A 22990-nucleotide genomic window follows, 5' to 3' on the forward strand; every position below is an offset into this window, starting at 1 on the left:
TTGATTGTATTTAAAGTTAGCTAATTAAGAGGAAAAATAAACTTTAGTACATAGTAGATGGGATTGTGAGAATCCTTATAAAGTACATTATAAACAAAACTGATATCACATTTTTATTATTTTCGAATTCCACAAAGTGGAGTGCACTCCTAGTTTTTACATTCTCATCTCTAACATCTAAGATTTGAGAAGATGGGGAACCTTATAAATCAATATGCATTATACTCCTAATACAACTTTTTAAATAGTCAAAACTTTCACTTACACTTCTGTAGTTTCTCGCTTATTTCTCAAGAGTAAATCAAGATATTATGTTGATAAAAAAATCCATGGGGGAGAAAAGATACTCATAGATTTTGCTAATTTTATTTTTTTTAATTAGAAAAATACCAATTTAAGCCAATAAGTAGTATAAAAACAAATCAAGGTAGAATTTTGCAATAAAAAGCCATTTACATGCAAATAGATAATTTATCCTTTTCTGTTGGAATTTCAGAAAAGAAGCATCTTAATAAAAGTCCATAGTGTGATTCACAACATTATTACCCTGGTCACACTATAGCTGACAACTTTGCTGCAAGGCAGAGTCTAAGTTATGTCTAAAACTGAAATCCTAAACTTCTAAAATCTAGTCTTGAAATACAGGGGAAAATAGAAGTGATTACTAAGTGTATTTTTTAACATCACCACATCATAGAGACAAACAGTATTTTTTTACATTTTGAAGTGAATATTACAAATGTAATGTAAAAGGCTAGGGTTGTGGCTCAGTGGTAGAGTACTTGCCTATTCACATGTGAAGTCCTGGGTTCAATCCTCAGCACCACATAAAAATAAATAAATAAAGATATTGTGTCCATCTACAACTAAAAAAAATCTAAAAAATGTAATGTAGGAAGAAATGATTATTTTCTTAATATCAACCACGTAAAAAATGATATAGAGTTTTTTAAGGTAATGAAGCAACTCAAAGTTCTTGGAATTCAAATGCCAGGAAATGAAAAATTAAATTATGGTTAAAAATGCAGAAATAAATATTTCAAAATAAGGATCATTTGAAAAACATAATATTATTTAAATTGGACCTTTATTCGTGCTTCTACTTTCCATGATTCCAATCACCCAGGACCAACCATGGCCTGAAAATGTTAAATGAAAAATTCTAAAAGTAAATACTTCATAAATTTTAAACTGCATGCCATTCTGAGTAGTAAGGTGAAATCTCACCCCATCCCACTCCATTTCTCTTGGGTTGGAAATTATCCCTTCATTAAGCATATCCATACTCTATATGTTACTTGTCCATTAGTCACTTGATAGCCATTTTGGCTATCAGATCAGTTCTCACATGAATTATTACAGTGATTGTGTTCAATTAATTCTTATTTTACTTAATGATGGCCCCAAAGCACAAGAGGGCCATTCAGATATGCCAGAGATGTTGGAAATTGCTTTCTTTAAATAAAAGTTGAAGGACATGAATGCTGAGGTTGCTAAGATGTATAATACAATAAGACTTTATGGGGATCAGAAACCACATTCACATAAGTTTTGTTATAGTGTATTGTTATAATTTTCTATTTTATTAATCTCTTATTGTGTTTCATTCATAAAATTAACTTCAGCATAGGTCTATATTTATAGAAAAAATAGCATATATTCAGTAGTATTTGTTATTTTCAAATATTACTGAATATATTTCAGTCATTCATTGGGAGTCTTTGAACATATCCTTTGTGAATAAGGGGACACTAATCTTATGCACAAAGGCATATGCTTGGCTCATAGTAAGTGTAATGTAAAATATTTTAAAAATCCCTACTTATTTGAAAATTGTATTCAAAACAAGAAAAATGGAAATCAATTGCTGATGCCAAACTATATTGAGTATTCAAGAAATTTCCAGAAATTTCTTGAATACTCAATATAGTTTCCAGAAAACCTTATGCTTTGTGCATATTCATGCTAGTAACTTAAAAATGAAACTTAGGTCAGTTAATTTAACTGCAGTATTGCTGTAATATAGAACTGCACACACAGTGACTAATTCATGAGTGCATCTCCAAAATTGTATAAGAGTGGAAAATGAAAGTAACTAATGATACCCAGCTTACAAATGATTAATTACATTGATATTATCCACAGATGATCAAGTAATTATTGTCAAATCAGAACTCTCACTATACATCAAATATAATTGCAAAAAAAACAGAACATGGAAACTTCCACATGCCCACAAAGATAAAATCAGCAGACATAAGGAAAGCATATTTGAAAGTAAAACTTAAATCAACAAAACTGAGGAAAGTTTTGGAATGAAAAAGTATAGCTAAATAATAAATTGTCCTTATTTAACTTGTCAAATTTTCAAAAGACCTTTCTAAACTCTTTTACTATTTTATCCCATAAAAATCCTATAAAAAAGACTATTGGAAATTATTTATACATACAAAAAGAAATTTGATTTTTAGTTTATGAACTCATGCTAAAAAGCATGTAATATGAGTAAATAATAATGGTAAATATATAATCACAGTTTTAAAAAAATAACATTTCACAAAACTACATTAGAAGGATTACTACAAAATTCTTGCAGATTATGTTAGTATGATATAGGTGAAATAAGATAAATGGAGGTTTTTCTTCTGCTTTTGCTATTTACTTGCTGTTAGAACTTGAAAAAGTTACTGAACTTGTTATACCTCAGCTATCTTATTTGTAAAATGGAGATGGAGATAATCATGACTATAACTGGCCTCATTCCTGGGTCTTATTAGGGACTCAATAATGTATAGTTATTATTGCTATCCACTTGTCAAAGTCCTTAAATAAACTTTATTTGTGAACCTTGTTCAGACTTGTCCTCCAGGTAAAATTGTAAGTTCCTTCCTCTCTTTTCCATAAAATTTTATTATTCTGTTTTGTCAGATTTATTATTGTTTTATATTGATCAGTTTTCTTCAGCATACAGTGATTTGTTGAGAACAGGAAATTTAATGTTTTTCATTTGTATCTCTAACATGTGGCACAGTGTTTGGAACATGGTAGATGCTTCATATATATATTCACTAAAAGAAATATAATCATAATTCTCAAGAGCTTTGAGGATGTAAAATACTTTTGTTCTTGTGCTCAGGGCTCTAGAGAATAAAGAGAAAAATTTAGGAGCATATACATATTAACAGGAATATTGATTAACATTTCAATATACCTAAGACTGTAGGGAATTATAAGTACCTAGCACTTGTTTTTATACATAAATTATGCTTAAGAAATGGTTATAGTGCAATTAAAAGAGACAAATAAAAAGCACTGAACAAATCTCCTGAACTGGGTGCTATACTCAAAACAATTTTTTAAGTCACTGAGATACAAAGTTGTCAAGAGATGGATATAACATGAAAATATTTAACAAAATTGCTAAATTTTTCCAAGGGCTAGTTAAGTGTTAATAGAGAGGGAAGGAGAGCCAGAGAAAGGGAAAGGAGAGAGTAAGAGGGAGAAAGGGAGGGATGGAGAGAGACAGAGAGAGAGAGAGAGAGAGAGAGAGAGAGAGAGAGAGAGAAATGAGAGAGTAGCATGGATAAGTGTTTCATAGAAGGAAAATTAAGAGTTCAATCTCAGCTTGTTCCAGAGTTACTATTGTTAGCCTGTCTTCTGCCTTTCTCAAAGAGTTTTTATGGGAAATTTTTCATGACTATGAAGAATCATCATAATCGTTATTATTGTCATTATATTGAGGATAGAGTCTTTGAGTTGAAGAATAATAATTTTTGGTACTATGTATTGAACTCAGGGGTGCTTAACCACTGAACTACACCCCTAACCCTTTTTATTTTCTTTTTTTAATATTTTACTTGGATACAGGTTCTCAATAGGCCGCTTAGGGACTCGCCAAGTTGCTGACGCTGGCTTTGAATTCACAATCCTCCTGCCTCAGTCTCCCAATTCACTGGGAGATTGAAATTGTAACCCCTAATTTCGTGTTGCTTAAATTAAGCAATCAAAAAAGCACACTTTGAGTGTGGTTAAAAGTTGACAGATGATGCAATTCAAATTTGAATGGAAGTGTGTGAATTCTACCAAAAACCCTTTAAACACAAATATATATATATATATATATATATATATATATATATATATATATATATATATATATATATAAAATAACCTCTAATGAGTGCTTTGTGTACTGTTTGGTGAGATATTATGATTATTTAATTCATATTGTTATTCTTCTTTACTTTTCATATTTTTAATAGGAAGCATTTAGTGACATACAAGCAAGTGATCCTTATTGGAGATTTCTGTGGTAGACTGGCTTTTGAATCACATCTTAGTTTAGTATTTGTTTCTTTTTACTGAACTGTCTTCTCTCGGATGTACAGAGAGAAGAAAGCTAAGAAATCTGCAAACTGGAAATTACATTCCAGTAAATATGCAAAGGTCGTGATAGATATTTCAAATATTCAATAGTCAGTAAAAAATTTAAGTACCTTTTGGCTATGAGTTATTCATCCATTTTCCTGAAGTGCTGAACTGCAATTGATCACTTTGTTTAGTTCTGTAGATACCCAAAACAGCAGAAACAATTGGAGTGGGCCCAAGTCTTTTAAATGACTCTCTCTTTCCTATATCTTTCACAAACATTTGTATAGCATCTTTAACTCTTTCTTAGGTTTATCGTCATTGTGTCTTAGTAAGATTCTACAGTGTGCTAAGCATTCTATGACAAAGGAGGTAGCCTGGCTTTGGGAAGGAAAATTGTTGAAAATCCTAACCCGTAGAGTACTTTCATATCCTGTTAGAGGTCTATTGAGGTTGGATCCTTAGTTTGCTTTGATATGTAAATAAAGATATCACTTTCTCCCAGGGGACCCTGGAGATCTGCCAAAGCACATAAGGGTAGATGTCCTTCAGGATAGAAGCTGAGCTGCCCAGAACAGCAGTGAAAGCCAAGTTTGTTTTGGGGCTACACAATAAGATCCCTTTATTAATAGTTTTTACTTCCAATATAAATGTTTATATATTTACTAGGCTAGTCATCTTGTTATCCAATAGTTAGAAAACAAAAATTTTCTCCTCCATTTTCTTTTTAATGTGTAACTAAACGTATAGCCTTCCTTTGAAGGTGCTATTTAGGCTTTCTTTGACATATTTCCTAAATAAAATTGATCTTAGCCAAATACAGGGATATGTTTAAGTGAAGAGAAAAACAGTGAGAATTATAAAATCGCTAATCTATAGAGAGAAAAATTGGATTTCCACCCCAAAGATCATGGACATCACATTTACATGAAAAGAGAGGCTGAAAATTTAGGTTGAACCTTTCTTTGTCCTTTAATCAGATTCATTTTTTATCTCCTGATTTTCATTGTGGTTCTTCTTACTCATATAATACAAAACCCCTAAACTAAGAATAAATAACTACAGTGATTTTATTTCTTACATCATTGTTATAGTCTCTGAATTGAAAGCTCTCTCTCCATTCTTGATTCTAAAGTATTTAGTGATTTATATAACAAGTTGTAAACTATGGTATTAGTGCTAACCTTTCATATAAAAACTGAATAATATTAAAAACCCCTGCCAATTTTATAATTAAGGCACAGTTATCTCCTTTAACATCCTGAAATCAGATTATTATAAATTATTTTATAAAGTAGTTTCTTATAAATGGCACCAAGATCACACAATTTTAACATCAAGACATAAAATATCACTCAATTGGAATAAAAACTAAATTCAACAAATTTTTACCATAGGTAGTATTAATAAAGTTTTCATTTGGCAATATAATATTAGAGCTAGCCATGTAGTTTGATGGAATAAAAAGTAAAGGTATCAACTAATTTTTTCCCCTCACTTCCTATTTTCATTCCCTTTGTCTTTCATTCTCTTCTTCCTTCCTTTCTTCCATCATTCCTACTTTTTTGCCTCCTTTATTATCTTCTGTTATTTCTTCACTTTGTAGTTCTATTAATTGTGTGTACAGACTTTTTCCTTCTAAATTCTCCATTTTTTTTCTCTCAACCACGCAACTTTTAACCTTTTCTCTTTATTTGACTTGCAGAACCCGCCTTTGATTTTCAAAATCTTTTTGTTTAAAGGACAATATTCTTACACACTTTCCCAAACTCTGAAATTCTTAAAATTTTTAAGTAACACATATAAAAATAGTTGTAACATTGGGTCTTTTTAAAAAGATGATTCTCTTTGATGCATAATGAAGACTTCTATATCGGAGGCAGTGTTGTATTTTATAGATGAAAGGATCCAAATTTCCAACTGCAGTAGGCTCAGTCCTGGTCAAAGAACATTTTGCTTCCAACACCTGATGAGACAAGTAACCTCAGGCACAAGCATGTTATTAAATTCAGAAATAAATAATGCAAAGATAATTTTACTGTTAATGTTTCTTAAATGAAACCTATTAAAAATCTAAAAAGCTAGGGGAAATGTTCCAAGTACTTTAAAATTCTCTATCAAATAATTTTTATAGGATATATTTTTTATTCTAAAGTTATTGTATAAAAATTGGGGGTTGTATTTTTAAATATATTTTAATATTTTATGGAAAACTTACAATGCAGTCTTTTTTCTTAGAAATATGTAGCCAGATGAGACTAGCACTGTTCATTAATAAGTAAAGAAAAACTAACAGAAAAATCCAGAGACCTGAGACCTGAATAATAACAGAAGGAGAGTCATTTGTTTGCTATTATTATTATTATTACATCCTTTCCTCATCCTTCAGTTACAAAGGTCCAGTTTCAGTTTCACCAGAATAATTACTTTTGAAGAGTGACTGGAAAGAGGTGTTGGTTTATTTTCTAGGAAGAAAGGGTACAATGAACATAAAAAGTATGAATTAGGAAAAAAGAGCCAATTGTAAGTAGTTTATAATATTCAGGCAGTAGGACATTAGAAAATCTCTCCCTGGGTGCAGTTGACATACAGAAACATCTGGAAATTTGTGTTTTGTGGCCACTTTCAAAAGCACAGCATTATCAATGGAATCATTTTCATTTGTTATTTAAAATAAACGCAGACCTTTGGGAGTTTGTCAAATCCCACGTTGCTTTGAAAAACATCAATATGCTAACACTCTAAAATCTATTACCTGAAAATGTGTTTTTTATTATTCTATGTTAGGGTATCTACAGGTTAAAAAAATCACAATAAAATTTGTCAGATCTTACATACAACTACTTATTTTATCCAACTAGGTGACCAACTATAAGTTTTGCAAATATTGTTGCAGATATTTTCAACATCAACAAAATGACAAATATGTAAAACAAAATTCCAAACAATTAATGGGCTAAAAGAGTTTTTACCTGACATATGCTTTTATTGTTGTACTTTTAGTATCAAACATTTGAAAACTGCCTAGCTGTTGAACATTGGGATAATTTATTGTGATATAAATGCACAAAACCAAGGGAAACACTTATATAACACAAGAAGCTCATGCAATATTGAAAATGAGTAGTCCTGTAAAACTAAAAGCCTATCAAATGTGTATTGCAGTCACCTAAACTGAAGGTTCTTTTTTGGTAGTAACTTGGAATATTTTAAATTCCTCCAAACATGCATAGCATTTCAATATCTCATTAACTCTCTACATCCCTAGATCTGAGCTCCCAGGATTTAACAAACTCTTTTGGATGACTTGCTGATTTTCATTGAAAATACAAGATGAATCCAGTGTGAAAATTGGTCTTCATAGCACTGATTTCCAATCATACTTCAATAATTATTTCATTAACAAATTTTGAGGAATTCTATTTCCAATTTTCTTCACAGACTAAAGAGTATGTACCACTCTTTGAGTAGCATTAGCAGTTGACTACCTATATTCAGTGATCAGTAAATTCATTCAATTAATATTTTTGAATGCCCACTATGCTTGGCATTGAAACACTTTCTTTCAAAATATTATATGAGGGTTCCCAGGTCTCAGAAAATTACCAGAAATTATTACCCTCATATTTTGACATGATTTTACCATGAATTGCATAACAAAACCCAAATATACTGGGAATTCAATTTTATTATCTATGTAATGGAGATTGGAGGAACTAAAGAAGAATAATGTTTTTGGAAAATGGAGAGCCATCCAATAGTGGATCATAAATCAAGTAAAGGGGAAATGACTGCCATTTTTGATGCAATAGTGTAGTATAAACATGGTATAGCATGTTTTAAGATTGTATAGCGTTGTGAAATATTCATTTGTTTTCCATCTATACAAGTGAATATATGTTTCTCTACATTTTGTAGTGGATTAAGGTTTGAAATATATTTTCTTATTGTGGGTCATATTAAAAACAGAACTTCCAAAGCCCCTTAATTGGAAGACTTAGAGAATCTAGGATTGGTTCAATAGTCTGTGAACTTCTATTTAATAATTTATTCTAATAAACTTTCTCTATAAACATAGTACTTTTGATCTGGGTAATGCCATTTTATATATTGTATGTAATCACAAAAAGATAATAAATACTAAAGAATTCATCTTTAAGTGATTAAATTTTATTGATGTCCTTTCTTTCTTTTTTTAGTATTTTTTTAGTTGTAGATGGACACAATACCTTTATTTATGTATCTTTATGTGGTACTGAGTATAGAACCCAGTGGCTCACCCATGCTAGGTGAGTGCTCCCCCACTGAGCCACAACCCCACCCCACCCCCCATGTCCTTTTATTCATAAATGAAAGAAATACACACAGGAAGTATAACTGAATGTGGTTAGATTAGTGACAAAGAACATTTTAAAATATTCTGAAAAAGATATTTGGCCTAAAGAGACTAGACTCAGATAAGGCACCAAAAGAGAATAGTGATGGGAGAAGCTTTGGCAGTCAAGGGCAGCAGAGTTAGCTGAGAGGCCAGGGGTAGTAGTATGTACACCAGACATTGTGACCTGATTTCCAATTTTTATCTTTTCAATATAATTAATACCTTCTTACATCTTTTTTCTCTCTTATTTACTTATTATTATTATTTTTTGTTATGTGGATATTTAACATTCAAAATGGCCTCTGAGAAAAACTGAAAGTCAATGCAGTATTGTTAACTAGGGAAAATATGCTGTATAGTAGAACTCTAGGATTTATTCCTGCTCCTTTACTGAAACTTTGTAACTTTTGACTAACACCTCCCTGTTATCCCTTTCCCCTCAGCCACTGGCAATTAACATTCTATTCTTGGCTTCCATGAGTTTCACTATTTAGGAGTGCTTATATAAATATAAATATTTGACTTCCTTTGTCTGGTTTATTAAATCCTAACATTTAGTCATACTGATGCTAATAATAACAAAAACCAAGATTTAATGGGCTTTACTATATTCCAGATACTTGAAAGCACTTTATGGTTTATTATTTAATTTATTTATCATAATGTTCCTATTCTAAGAAACAGATACTGTTTTTAATCTGGTATTACAGATCATCAAACTGAAGTATAGAAATCATTTATTCATCATAGATTATGTACAACATTAAATAACAGGCACATAAGGGCTGGGAATACAGCTCAGTGGTAGAACACTTGTTTACACTGTTTGAGGCCCTGGGTTTGATGTGCGGCATGGCAATAATAATAATAATGATGATAATAATAATAATAATAATAAGAAGAAGAAGAAGAAGAAGAAGAAGAAGAAGAAGAAGAAAAAGAAGAAGAAGAAGAAAAGCATTGGAAATAGTAAAAGTGTGTAATATATGTTTCCTAACCTCATGTTGTTTATAATGTAGTACAAGACAAATATGAACAAATAATCATAAAAATATAATTAATTTCAAATGAGACTTTTATAAATAACACAATGAGAAGAAGAAAGGTTATAGTTAAATGTCTGAGGTTTGAGTAAGCATCCACAAAGTAGTTATAAGAGACCTAGTTTTTGAAGGCAAAATAGAACTTTACTAAGTAAATAAGGCAGATAAAACTATTTTGCAAATCTGTGGACAGGCACAGAAGAAAAGGACATTGTTTTTAGGACTGTTCAGTGATATCTGATAAATCTATGCCTTCCTCCATTCATTTTGGTTCTATACTTTGTGGTAACAATGATCAAATTTGTACCTGTTCTCCAATTTCCAATCCTTAAGATAAATATAATCTAATTTCAGCATATCTTAAACTCTTAGTGGTTATGGGGTATAGAAAAAATCGTTCAACACTTTGAGTATCAATTTCTTTCCTATGGAATTGAAGCATTGTTATATACATTAGAAGGCTAATAGGATAATTATGATCTATATTAAAAGCTTTATAAATGATAACACAAATATATGTAAGATATAATCATGACAATATGTATGTAAGTAAAGAGCTTAAGTGGGGTAAGAGCACATGACAGTAAACATAGGACACTCTTGAAATCCTCCTTTCATTTTGTCTTCTTTCAATTGAAATAAAGAAATTAGGCATTAGGCAGATTTTATGTCACTATTATTAAAAAGACTGACAAGAACAACATAGAGGAGTCAAAGTTTATTTGAGGCTCATAGTTTCAGAGGTATCAATCATTGATCTAGGCCCAAGGTAAGACAGAACATCATGGCAAAGAGTATGTTGGAGGAAGGCAGCTTAAGACACAACTCTAATGTATATCAGTAGTGTCCTACTTTATTAAGCCATGCATCACTTGCCTACAGTTACCACCCAGTTAATCCATACTAGTGTAGTAATCCACTGATTAGGTTAAAGTTTTCAGAATACAATCTCCCCACCTCTGAAAATTCTTCCAGAGACTAACACATGTGTTTTGGGGTGATACCTCATGTGTAAACTGTAACACAGTTATATAAGAGATGTAATTATGGAATGTGGGAGAGTAGAAAGCACCAGGAATCTGTTTTTCCACATAAACAAAAATTGTACAGATAAAATAGACCTTGTGTAACTATTTGGAAACTCTGGAGTCTATTGGAATGCTAGTAACTTTAAGGGGGAACTTTACTGGTAAACTAACTACTGATAATTTATGTTAACGTGGTTCGATTTTAGCCCTCAATTTGGTAATCAGGTAGCTATCCACCCCCTACCATAAAGACTTTAGGCAGTTGTGGAATGGCAATATGCAACCCTGGTGTGTTTTCCTGGAGAACTGAACAACACAGATGTTGTCCTCCAAAGACTATAGTTTTATGTTTGGAATGAGCATTGCTGCTTCTGATGGCCTTGGCAAAGAAACTATCATTGTTCTAACCCCAACAAGCTAATACAGAATTCAGATTTAAAAGATCTGCTTCTGTTTTATGAAGTTTGAGAAACAACTGCAAATGTGGGGGAACTTAGAAAACTAAATCATATGCTTTGGCAAAGAATCAGGATCAGAAAAATCATTGAATATACCAAGGTTTCATCTTAAACTGATTCTTGGCACAGTTATCTCATAGAAATGTTTTAAAGCAAACAATGGAGAAGAGGGACAACATGATTCAAAATTTATTATATTGCAAAATCCAAACACTCAGTTTTCAACAATGACAACAAAATAGAAATAATAAAAAGAAACAGAAAACAGTGACCCATTGAGGGGAACACCATAAATTAATAGAAAAAGTAACTGAAGAATCCCAAATATCAAAGTCAAAGGACAAATTTTAAAAATCTGATTAAAAGATATTAGAATTTCTAAAGAAAAACATGAACAAAGGCAGAAAAACAATATAGAAAAATGAGAATATGAATAAATATATAGTCATAATAAAATAAATACTAAATAAATTATGTAGCTGAGAAATAGAATACCTGAAATTACAATTAAACTGGTGGGACACTAGTGGAGATAAAATCAAGCACAAGAAATTGTTAGTGAGTTGAAGTTAGGATACCTAAAATCATCAAAATTGAAGGACAATGAAAGAGAAAGAATGAAGAAATGAAAGAAAGAGAAAAAGAAAGAAAAAAAGAAAAAAATACCAATATACATATGGTAAGAATACCTGAAAAAGAAGAGAAGGAGAAAAAGGAAGAAAGGAACAAGGACATAATGACTGAAAACTTTTAGATTTTGGTTGAGTACAAGTATGTCCATATTAAATAATCTGGGCAAATTTAAAATACAATAAACTTAAGAATACTAAAAAATGAATGCTGGATGATACTATGGGCCTTACAAGAATAAAGGGGGTTTCAAATGATACCATGATTATACTATATTGTTAGATTACTAGAAGAAATTGATATATTTTTCAAAAGCATAAACCAACTAAACTGTCTCAACTAGAAACAGAGAACCTCAATAAACCCATAACAAGTAAATATACCAGGTTAGTAATCATAAACTTCCCCCAAAAGGAACGACCTAGACAGGATTACATTGCTGCTGAATTCTACCAAACACTGAAGAAGAACTAACATTAATCTTTCTCAAATGCTTCCTAAATATTGAAGGGAAGTCAAAATGTTCTAACTTATTCTATGTAACTAGCATTACTTTGATACCAAAGATAAGGATATTAGATAAAAATTTGCAAACCGATGTCCTTTTTGAATATAGATTGGAAAATACCTAAAAATATTAGTAAGTAGATTCCACAACATATTAAATGGCTTATGCACCACAACCAAGAAGGATTTATTTAAGAGATTTAAGAGTGATCCAATATACCAAAATCAATGTAATAAGTCCTATTAATAGAACAAAGAAAAAAAGAGACATGATCATCTCAATTGGTGAAGATGTATTTAACAAAGTCCAACATCAATCAATAAAATTAGGAATAGAGGAGAAAATCTCTCAATGTGATAAATAGTATTTATGACAAACCTGCCACTCTCTATCATTATATTCAAGAATAAAAGTTTTCCTTCTATTATCAGGAAAAAGACAAGAATGTTAGCTTTCACTGCTGCAATTGAATGTTGTATTGGAAATTCCAGCCAGGATATTAGACAAGAAAAGTTAATGAAAACCATGCAAATAATAAAGATAGAGGTAAATTTACATTTTTCTTTTGCATATGACACTATCCTTTTTATAGGAAAAGAATAGGAGTACACACACACACACACACACACACAATCTCATAAACATATTCAGCCATGTATGCTGCTGAGTATATTTTCATCACTTAAGTCACATGCATGGCAAAAAATACAAAATTTTCCTCAAATAAATTAAAGACTGAAAGATATGGAAAGACATCTCATGTTCACAGATTGGAAGACTTAGCATTGGTGAAATGTCAGTAATGCCCAGAGGGAGCTACAGGTTTAATAAAATTTCTACCAAAATTTTAACAATCCTTTTATAATAAATAAAAAAGCAAATCATCAAATTAATATGAAATTACAAAGATCCCTGAATAAACTAAGTCATCCTGAAAGTTAAGAAAAAAGAAAACACACACTTGCCAAATTTAAAATGTACCATAAAGTTATAATACCATTAACTTTATGTTACTGGAATAAGTACAGACATAGACATATGGAATAGAATAGAGTTCAAAATTAAGCCCTCACGTATGTACACTTAGTCATTGACAAGGATACCAAGATCATTTGCTGGAGAAAAGACACACTTGGGGGCTTAGAAAATGGTAGTGTAGAAGCAACCTGCATGCCCTAGCTCATTTGGAGTTCAAAATTGAGAGAGCTGGGGAACGGTGACTCAGTAAGGTAGGTGACTAAAGGAATTTACTGAGGTTCAATAATGGACAAAAAGATTTAGAGAGACTCAGAGATTCTGATTATTGGAATGAAGAGTAAGTAAGTTTGAAATGGTTCTGTACCTGAACCCCTGACAAGCACTAGGACAAATCAGGGGGAGAGGGTCGTTCAGAGGGAAAGTAAAAGAGATTTATGACACAATTATTACAGGAACAGTAGAAGAAGGGAAAGCCAGTCTGAATTCAGTTGATACTGGAATTGCTTAGAGGGCAGCAGCAAACACAGTATTCCACTTTCAATTTATAAGCAGAGATCTGTGGCAGGTATCATTCTTACTAGGACTCCCTAAGCCTTATTTTCTAAGTCCAAACCTTAGGAAATCATAGTCCTCTGAATCTTCATCTCCCCTGGAGATCTCAGGATGTAGTATCTCAGAGTAATGAGCTGATAGTGATATATAAGGATAATTTATATGGTGAAATTGTTTTAAGCAAAAGCCAATGAAATACACTGAATGGCAGAGGTGACTGAGCAAGGAAAACTCATAGTACCTCTCTGTGTACACCCAAAACTCCCAGGTCCATATAAAGTGCCTTGCCCATATCTGAAAGGGTTTGTTCTCTGAGCAAGAGCCAATCTGGTACCAGTACTTCAAAAATATGAGAAAGCCACGCATTCTTGAATTTTCTGAGCTACATAGGACCTCACAGGAGGAACGTGAAATAAATGTTAGTGATCAACCTTAGTCCAGTTTTTCCTCCCTGAACACTAAGAAAACCCCAAGAACACACAACATTGCTGATCATGGTAGTGAAGTTTGCTCAGGTCTAAAATCAGCAAAATATGTTCTTCAGCAAAGGGAATAGAGCTAGGCCCATTCTGACACCCACATGCAAGGCACTTGTCCTTGCCCAACACAGTCACATATTTCCACACAAAGAGTCACACCCATTCAAGAGAGGGTTTAGTCCTCTGTGTAGGGCATGCCTTATACCAGAAGTTTTGCAAAATCAAAATCATGGGACCCACAACATCCCAGGAGAGCTATGGAATCTCCAGAGCTATCTAAGTCTCCACCATTAGAGGGTGGATTTCACTCATTGAGGTAAAACATGGTCTATAGTGCTTCCCCATATATAAAAAGAAAACTCGAAGAGCATACAAAAGTGCCACCTGTGACAGGAAGGGATTTAGATACTGAACTGAGAACAACACAGTTCCCAAGAAGTCCAGTGGCCTACAGTCTACAGCAGAATACCATGAAACAGGAGGGGGATGGGTTGAGCAGTGGAAGTATAGTATACACTACTGAGTTTTTTGAAGGAAGGACCTAAAATAGACATGGGGAAAAATAAATGCACAACCCCCAAAGCTGATGTGGACCCTAGATGTTTGCACACTGCCTCTGCACATACAGCCAATCAGAGGATTTGGAGTCAAGTACTGGACATTGGCTATGTATGCCTCTAATACCTGATTGATTTCAAACTTAAAGTGCCTGAAAAGTCTATGCATGATAAACACTTTGGCAAGGAAATCTATTAGTGTTTATTAGTCTTTGTGTGTGTGTGTATGTGTGTGTGTGTGTTTTAATTTCCCCTGTATTTTCTTATATTTTTGTTTTGCTTCATGTTGCTACTTGTTATTTCATTATTTTAATTACTTTTTTAAAAAATATGTATATTAGATTTTGTGCATCATTTTCTTCTCTCATTTATATTGTCTTTTCTTTTTACCTTTCATTCTCTTCTAGATTTTTCCTTTATCCCTCCTCCTTCCCATATATATAACTGTTTTTTTTGTTCTCATTTTTTACTTTTTCATTTCTTACATTTTACCTCTATGCTCAATAAAGTTTAACACTAATTTATTTTCACTATTACCTAATTATCTATCTATTCTAATCACTTCCCCTTTCTTTTCTTTGTTTAATGGAGTATTAGTGATTAACTTTAATAAATATTTCTTGTATATTGATATTTAGCTTGTTTTCAAGCTGTAATCTTACCGACGGTTATTCACTCCTTCAAATTGGAGTTAAGCACCAAACATAGAACTTGAACTCACTGACTGGGTGCATTGAGGCTAATATAAAATTCTGCTTTGAAGCAAATTGTAAAGAGAAGCAGCTGACTAAAAATATTCTCACATAATAACACTAGAGCCATCCATCTAAACAAAAGAGTAAATTTCAACATAGGAACACAAGTAACATGAGAAATCAAGGCAATTAGTGCCATCAAAAGCTCAAAACTCACCAACAAACTATATTCTGATATATTGAAGAGAAGAAAGCCTGGGCAAATAATTCATGAAGTAATGTTAAAATAATAAACTAAGGGAGAAAAAACAGGAGACAAAGAACATTTAAATAAAGATAAAATCTATAAAAGAATCAGACGTATTTTGGAAATAAAAAAAATTAATTAATCCAATAACTCAATAATGAGTCTCAACATTAGACTAGAACAAGCAAAAAAAAAAAAAAAAAAAAAAAAAAAAAAGAACATAATGGATGGATGATAAGGTGCAGGAATTAAAATACTCAATAATAATACCAAAATAATTAAAATATGAACATATGAACAGAATGTACAAGAACTCTGGAACAACATAAAACGCCAAGCATAAGAACCATAAGTTTTGAGGAAGGAGAGGGGATAGAGACTAATGGCATAGAAAGTTTACATAGTAAAAACAGTAGCAATATATACAAAATTTCACTAATCTTGAAAAGGTGATGGACATACAGTTACTGGAGGCATTTACAACTCAAAATGCAATAAAGAAACAATTTTTCCACAATATAATTAAAATGACAAAGATTCAGATGAAGAAAGAATTTTTAATACTTCTGAACTTCTCTTCTTCAAACCCCCACCTTTATTGTGGTTTAGTTTCTACATATCAGTGAAAAAATTGACCATAATTTTTTTTGGAATTGGCTTATTTCAATTAAGGGATGCTTGGAGTGGTGGCACATGCCTATAATTCCAGGGGCTTGGGAGTCTGAAGCAAAAGGATCCCAAGTTCATAATGAACTTCAACAATGTAGTGAGGCCCTAAAAAACTTAATGAGAACCCGTTACAGTAAATAAATAAATAATAAAAATGTCTATGGATATATCTTGGTGGTGCCCCTGGGTAGTAACATCGCCAATACTAAAAATAAATAAATAAATAAATAAATAAATAAATAAATAAATAAATTTTTTATTTATTCAATTAATTAAAAAATAAACCACCAACAACTAAAAACAAAAACTGTAAGGGTAAAGTACCTTAATTTTTTTGGAATTGGCTTATTAGAACAAACTTCCAGCAGAAGATGTAAAGCTCTAAAGGCCAGGAAGACTTGAAATAGTATATTTCAAGCCTAGAAAGAAAGAAAAGAACTACCAAAAAACTATCAACCTAGACCATTATATACAGTAAAGCTATCTTTCATAATCAAAACAATAGATGAAAGCTTTCTAAGATAAGCACAAACTAATGGAATCCACGAGGACTGAAGCTATTAAAGGAAATCAAAATACAGAAGATAAAATAAATGGATACATATAATCAGAAAGCACAGGTAAGAATAAATCACATTAGAAAAGTAAAGAGGCAAATTAAAATTCAGAACAATGAAAATATTAGGAAAAACAAAATAAAAAAAGGCTAAAAGTAACAAATACCTCACTATGATATCATAGAATGTTAATAGAGCTAATTCTTCAATGCTCTATCAGTAAAATGAATGAAACTTCTGGCAAAATTCGGAGGACTAAAGGTGTTTTTATAACACTTCCCTCTTTTTAAAATACATTGAATAAAACTAAAAGTGGAGAAAAAACTCCATAATCATTGAACCAAGAAACTGGTTAAAACTAGAAGCACAAATTATATAAATTATCTGACAAAAGCCAAGCATTCTGGACTAACAGAAAGTAGCATGCTGAGCACTGCCAGTCACTTATTCATTCATTTTATTTCATTCATTAAAAAATATGTCTTTGTATGCCAGATACTATGATAGGTGCTAAAAACACAGTGATGAGTAAAAAAGAAGGGAAAAAAAAAACTTATCAAAAAGAAACACACCACCTTGGATCTTAAGGGAGACACAAATGTTGTCAAGCTTAAATATTAGCATCTTAAAAGGGATACAGAAATTTACTGCATTCATGTGATTCAATTCAAATACGTGGGTATGATACAGGATTTATAGAATACTACCTTAAAGGATCAGAAATTACAAAAAATGAGAAGCATAAGATCATACACAATAAGACACTGCCCTGCAGAATGCAAAAATCTTGGTAGTTCACCATAGTCTCATATAAACTGTAGATATCATAGTCTTCTTAAAATTACCCCATAAAATGAACTTACAAAATTATTAGAGCATAGAGGAGGAATAAAAACAAACTGACAAATTTCAATAAATAAGAGAGGTCAGAAAATGAAGTTATGAAAGCTATTATAAAAAACAATAGAATATGATTGATTGGTTTCAGGAAAACCAAGAAACTGAAAAAAATTTTAAAAATGAGCTTATAGAAATTATTATAAGCTTAATAAGTAACAAATAAATAAATACACCAACAATGGAAATATCAATGCAAAATGATATTTCTGACAAGCCTAGCACTAAATTATCATTATTCAATCATGAAATTGTGGCTCAGTTTAGCCACTTGTCAAAGGTTTTACCACTAACATTTATTAGAGCCAAGTCTTAAACCTCTGACCATCTTGTTTACAAATTCGAAGTCCACAATGCCCTTTTTATTTGGAAAGGGCTTATAATCCTCCATAGTTTTTCATGAAAAGAGCTTTATTTTTCAGGGGAATTTTATGTGCTGAAGAAAGGTGTAGAAGTAGAAAAATAGGATACTTATTCTTAGACCTGGAGAAAACTGTGTTTTTATTAAGAATGGACATTGATGTAAAAATGTGATTGAAACAGAGTATGATCTAATGGTAATAGTCTGAATGGGGAAATCCAGTTAGACCCATCTGATGAGGTCTTCAAGGGAGAATGGAATAGGGAGAAGATTTCCTTCCTCCCTTTCAGGGTTTATTGTGGATGTAAGGGGATCTGGTTTCTGTAACCTGCCTTGGGGAGGAGTAATTCTGGTTTACCTTAATTGCTTCAGGGTTAAAAAGCAAAGAATGGGCTCAAAGTCACATAAACCTTACTTCAGAGTCCAATTTCCTTTAATTCAAACTACTCAGCATACCAGAGCACCATGTTTCCAGATATTGTGTTATGAGTCTGAACAAAAGTTGAAGGTAGTCAGAAATGTGAGAATAAGCAAGGGAAGCCATGCTGTGATCTCAGTCTCCTTTTGATTTTTTTTTCCCCTGGATGCAAAACCAAGTGGACTGATGCTGCTCTCAATCCTCAATGTCAAACTAGTCTGTGAAAAAATTGGAAGTGTTGTCTTAAATTTGAGATATCCTTCACTTCTCTGGAAGTATGTTTGACTGAATAGATATGGGAAATAAAGAAGTTTGCTTAATTTTTCTTCTTTGCAAATTCTAAATGTATACAATTGTTGACTCTCTTAAGATATATATATATATATATATATATATATATATATATATATATATATATGTGTGTGTGTGTGTGTGTGTGTGTGTGTGTGTGTGTGTAGTTTGTTATTGCAAACAAAATAATACTAATTGGGACCTCATACCCTGTTACTGAAACCTACCTGATGAACCCTTCTATTGCAAAGAAATGGGGGAACATTTCAGGCAATACTATCATCAGCAAATTCAAATTTTTGATTTGTAATAACCATTGCACTGGCCTTTTGTGATCTCACCCCCTGCTTGCTTTTGCTAATACTTCTATTCAGCCTCACTGTAACAAGAAAATTAGCAATATGTAAAGAGAGGTGTTTCAGATCATTTGCACTTAAATGCTACCTCCTGCACAAGTAAACATGTGAACTAAGAAGAGGTGAAAGGGAAGGAACAAGTGGGCAGCAATGAGAGCATTTTTTAAATAAAATAAATGCTAAGATGTGACTATTCATTGGATTTTAGAAAACCTACCTTTTTTTCTAGTGAGATTCTTCAGAGAGAATCCATACCTTTATTACTGTCCCTACACTCTTGTAGAGTTTGAGATTGCTATCAGACCTGAGAAGATAAGCTAGATACTGAAAAAAATGTTTGGGATAAAGGGGTAAGAAGACAAATGACTATTGAAGTGAATGATACTTTTTTCACACACCCCATCCCTCTTAGTATCGAAAATCGCAGTTTTCTAGTTTATTAAGTGATGTTTACAAAACAATTCATGTGTATTAATTCATTCAATCCTAACCAAAACACTTTTTTAAATAAATGTGTATTTGTTTCTATCTATCTATTTATTTATTTGTTTATTTTTTACATACATGACAATAGTGGAATGCCTTACACTCATTATTATCCATTTACAGCACAATTTTTTGTAACTCTGTATATAAAATATGTTACATCAAAATTATGCCATTATACATGTAGTCTTTTTTTACTTTACAATTCGTAATACACATATATACCACAGTTTTTCTTATCTCTGTTTGTATAAGGTATGTTGACACCAAATTCAAATCTTCATACATGTATTTTGTATAATGATGACCATCACATTCCCCTATCCTTGCTATTCCCCTTCCCCCTCCCTTTCCCTCCCACTCCTCTTCCCTATCTAGAAATAATCTTCCTCCCATGCATTCCTTCCCTACCCCACTTTCAGTCACCCCCCTTATATCAGAGAAATATCAATGTACATTTGTATTATAACTTTAGTATAAATAAAGTCTAGACTATACTAGTTAGTGTTTGAAGAAACAAAAATATAGATGTTACTATGAAGTCATTATGTAGATGTACTTAACATTAAGAAATGGCTCACTGTAAGTAAAGAAGATATCATCAATTATATGGGTTGGTCTTATCCAATCAGTAAAAACAGGAAAGAAAATAGGAAAGTGCCTTAAGAGTAAAAGGAGGTTTTGCAAAAATGGATCATCAATTGTGCTTGAATTTCCAGTCTATTGGCCTGCCCTACATCTGTATCTCATTATACAAATATATGTATATATAATGTATATTATCAGTATGACATATCAATATATTCATACATATTGCAGTGTTATATAATATAAATATATAATATATTAATTTAGAATCAATAAGAAACTATGTATGTTGGGTGCAGAGCAGGCTGAACTCTGTTGTCTGCTGGGCAGGCTGAACAGATGTTGGCTGCAAGATAGCCCACACACTCAAACCCCCCTCTATCTGGTCCTTTATCACCTGTTTGCCTCAAGTCTGAACATTCAACCCTGCTTAAGGCTGAACACTTAACCCCCCCTTGGGCCAACATGGCAGCTTGCAGACCCAGAGGCCCCATTAGATTTGGGCTATAAAAACTCCCTCCTGCCAGGCCCCCCTCTCTCTTGCTCTTTCTCTCTTGCTCTTTCTCTCTTGCTCTCTCTCTCTTGCTCTTTATCTTTCTTACACACGCTCTCTGTCTCTCTCTTGCTCTTGCTCTCTCCCTGTTCATCTCTTCTCTTTTCTCTCTCTCTCTCTTTCCTTCTTTCCTTTCTCTTTGTTGCACTGCTGCAATAAAGATCTTTTGGTTGCTCCGAGTGTTGTGGTCACTTTCCTTTCAATGTATATAACAGGTTATATAGAGTATGTGTGTGTGTATACATGAAGGTTTGATATATATATATATATATATATATATATATATATATATATATATATATATGATTGATGGTGGTGATACAACCACTTATCAGTAACAAGTTTTGCTTCCTAAAACATTGAAGTCTGAACATTTGAGAAGATGTCAGTGCAACTCTGTAGAAAGCAGGTTTTATTAAAAAAAATAATAGCACAGACTTCTCCCAGAAGGCAGAAGTGGGCCACAGCTGTTATCCTGGTATCCCAAAAAGTGAGAGCATCCTGACCTTTTTATAAATTTTAGACTTTCTTTGTTCTCCTGTGCTCTTCCCCCTTATCTCTCTTCTTTCTGTATGTGTGACTAGGCTCAGGAAATGCTGGTAGGATGGTCAAAAGATGAGAATCAGGTGGGCTGGAAAGGACAAGGTGGATTGATCAGGGCAGGAAGGGAATGGCCCCCATGGTATTAAATAGCAACTTCCTGTCTGTTCAGAAGGTGCTTCTTTAACAACCTTTGGGAGGGGCAGTATAGGCAGGTAATCTCAGAAACCTAAGTGCTCTGTAGGCACTAACAGTCCAATCTCCCGGAGGCAGTCTCCAATTTCCTGGACCCAAACTGGCCTCCATTTTCTCTGACCCAATTATCTATCTACACTGACTGCCTGTCTTTAATTCTTGCTTCATTGATATGCACTTGTAACCCCAGTCTCTGAGAGGCTGATGAAGGAGGATTAAAAATTTGAGGTCAATCTCAGTAATTTAGCAAGGCCCTAAGTAACATAGCAAGACCCTGTATTAAAATAAAAAAGTGAAAAATAGCTGAGGATGTGGCTCAGTGATTAAATGCCCCCCACCCCAAAAAAAAGACAATAGAGAGAGAGATTTTGATAGTAAGAATGGTTTTGGGAAACAAGATAAAAAATGAGTTTGGAGAAATGTTTTTGAGACTATGGAATTGGTTCTCTAATCTGGTCAGGTTTAAAGGCACCAATGATCCTATTTCTGGTAGGAATTAAATGTGCTGAAAGCCCAAAACATTATGGGAAAATAGAGATACTCAAAATATTATCAGTCTATATCTCTTACCAAATCATCAAAAAAGCAAGGTATTTAATATCTGAGAACATTTTTGGCAAACTAATGAGTACAGTAAGTTTTTCTGATTGCTTCTAAATATGCTAGAAAATATGGGGAAAGAAAACAATGAGCTCAGAGATTCATATTCATAGCTCAAGCTCTGCAAAACTGATATGAAAGTTTACATATCTATTCTGAAAGAAATCTTTGTCTCTTATAACCTCAGAGCAGAGATTGCTAAAAAAAAAAAAAAAAAAAAAAAAAAAAAACAGAATCATATAGTCTGTGTGCCAATTACAATGAAAATTGAATTCCAAACTTCAAAGGATGTCATCCTTTAAACCAATAGAATTGATTGGGAATGAATGGAGTTTTAAAATTTGGAATGAGATTGTTTAAGAATGTGAAACTGGGCATCTTATAATACTAAATGTTGCTGAGTCTCCTTTGCCAGATAAAGCTTAACTTTTACCTTGCTTGAGGAGGTCAACCATGTTTTTAATTGTACTGGTGTTTCCCGAGGTATTTTCCTTGTAACATATTGCTGATTCTCCTCAGGACCTATCTGCAACAGACTTCTTTTCTAGCCCTACAGCT

The sequence above is a fragment of the Marmota monax genome, unplaced genomic scaffold (assembly GCF_021218885.2).
Source record: "Marmota monax isolate L192 unplaced genomic scaffold, Marmota_monax_Labrador192_F-V1.1 WCK01_AAM20220418_F8-fsc00212, whole genome shotgun sequence".
Lineage (NCBI taxonomy): Eukaryota > Metazoa > Chordata > Mammalia > Rodentia > Sciuridae > Marmota > Marmota monax.